Source organism: Otolemur garnettii, unplaced genomic scaffold (assembly GCF_000181295.1).
Source record: "Otolemur garnettii isolate 467f Iridium unplaced genomic scaffold, OtoGar3 scaffold00015, whole genome shotgun sequence".
Taxonomy (NCBI): domain Eukaryota; kingdom Metazoa; phylum Chordata; class Mammalia; order Primates; family Galagidae; genus Otolemur; species Otolemur garnettii.
The window spans coordinates 1,089,699-1,091,908 of record NW_003852410.1 but is presented as its reverse complement, the minus strand read 5'-3'; the positions used below and the strand labels follow the sequence as shown (position 1 = coordinate 1,091,908).

Genomic DNA, 2,210 nt, shown 5'->3' with positions numbered 1-2,210 from the left:
ACTCTGCCCAGGGGGATAGCTTGAGGCTCTGTCTCAAAAAAAAAAAAAAAAAGAAAAGAAAGATGAGTAATATGAAATAGAAGCATGTTGGATAGCCAGAGCTTAGTAAAGAGATTTAATAGTAAAGGATTTGTCAGTGTTGGCTGCTGTAGAGAGGATGGAAGAGAGACCACTGGCCTTGGCAATTAGGGTGGCTCTGGTAAACTCTGAGAGAACATTGTTAACTGAATTATTAGGATAGAACCCAGAGCAGGCTCAGCGCCAGTCCCATACACCTGAGCTGGCGAGTTCAAATCCAGCCAGGGCCCGCCAAACAAGTGATGACTGCAACCAAAAAATAGCCGGGCATTGTGGCAGACACCTTTAGTCCCAGCTACTTCAGAGGCAGAGGCAGAGGCAGGAGAATTGCTTGAGCCCAGGAGTTGGAGGTTGCTGTGAGCTGTGATGCCATGGCCCTCTACCCAGGGTGACACCTTGAGGCTCAGTCTCAAAAAAAAAAAAAAGAATCCAGAGAGCAGTAACTTGAAGTAGACTTGGGAGTATAGGTGTAATACTGAGAAGCCTTGGAGGAGGAGAAGCTGGTTGCAAGGAAGATTTTTTTTTTTTAGAGACAGAGTCTCACTTTGTTGCCCTTGGTAGAGTACTGTGGTGACACAGCTCACAGCAATCTCCAGCTCTTGGGCTTAGGCAATTCTCTTGCTTCAGCTTCCCAAGTAGATGGGACTACAGGCGCCCACCAAAACGCCCGGCTATTTTCTGTTGTAGTTTGGTCAGGGCCGGTTTTGAACACGACACCCTCGGTATATGGGGCCAGTACCCTACTCATTGAGCCACAGGTGCTGCCCAAGGAAGGTTTTTTTGTTTTGTTTTTGGGACAGAGCCTCAAGCTGTTGCCTTGGGTAGAGTGCGATGGCATCACAGCTCACAGCAACCTCCAACTCCAGGGCTCAAGGGATTCTCCTTCCTCCGCCTCCCAAGTAGCTGGGACTAGGCACCTGCCACAATGCCTGGCTGTTTTTTTGGTTGCAGCTTTTGGCGGTTTGGCAGGCCCGGGCTGGATTTGAACCCTCCAGCTCAGGTGTGTGTGGCTGGCGCCTTAGCCTCTTGAGCCACAGGCACCAAGCTGGAAGGTTTAGTCTCACTTTATTGCCCTTGGTAGAGTGCCATGGTGTCACAGCTAACAGCAACCTCCAACTCCTGGCTTTAGGAGATTGTCTTGCCTCAGCCTCCCAAGTAGCTGGGACCACATGCGCCCGCCACAATGCCCGGCTATTTTTTTGTTGCAGTTTGGCCGAGGCCGGGTTTGAACCTGCCACCCTCAGTATATGGGGCTAGCACCCTACTTACTGAGCCACAGGCACTGCCCCGGAAGGTATTTTTTAACTATGGAGGTCTGAGATTATTTATGGAGGCGAAAGGAAGGATTCAGTGGAAAAGAAGAAATGAAAAAAACTTTATTTAATTAAACGTTTGCTGGCTTGGCAGCTGTGGCTCAAGCGGCTAAGGCGCCTGCCACATACACCTGAGCTAGTGGGTTCAAATCCAGCCTGGGCCCACCAAACAGCAATGACGGTTGCAACTAAAAAATAGCCAGGTGTTGTGGTGGGCACCTGTGGTCCCAAATGCTTGGGAGGCAGTGGCAGGAGAATCGCTTAAGCCCAGGAGTTGGAGGTTGCTGCTATCTGTGACAGCACAGCACTCTACTGAGGGAGACAGGGTAAGACTCTGTCTCAAAAAAAATAATAATTTATAGAGTAAAAGTTGGGAAGGGATCATATAAGGAATAGGGCCAGAGACATAACTTTGGTGGCATATTGTTTTCACTGAGAAAAATGGGAAGGTAGAGGCAAAAGGAAACAGGAAATGATTAAAGCCCAGGGTTGTGGTTCAGAGTCAAGAGAACAAGGAAAGACCAGGTGCAGTGGCTCATGCCTGTAATCCTAGCATTCTGGGAGGTCATGGTAGGAGGATCATTTGAGTTTAGGAGTTTGAAACCAGCCTGAGCAAGAGGGAGACCCCATCTCTACTTTAAAAAACAAAACAAAACAGACAAACTAGCTAGGCTTTGCCGCAGGCTCCTGTAATCCCAGCTACTTGGAAGGCTTAGGGAGGAAGATCACTTGGACTCAGGAATTTGAGGTTGCTATGAGCTAGGCTGATGCCATAGCACTCTAGCCTGGGAGTGCTCTGTCTCAAAAAAAAAAAAAAAA

At 48.6% G+C, this 2,210-nt stretch overlaps 1 protein-coding gene across 1 annotated transcript in view; it reads left to right on the top strand.

The window, feature by feature from the left end:
- FANCD2 (Fanconi anemia complementation group D2) overlaps nt 1–2,210 on the top strand; it is a 73,521-nt gene that overhangs the window by 22,821 nt on the left and 48,490 nt on the right. The gene's annotated exons all lie outside the window — the stretch shown is intronic.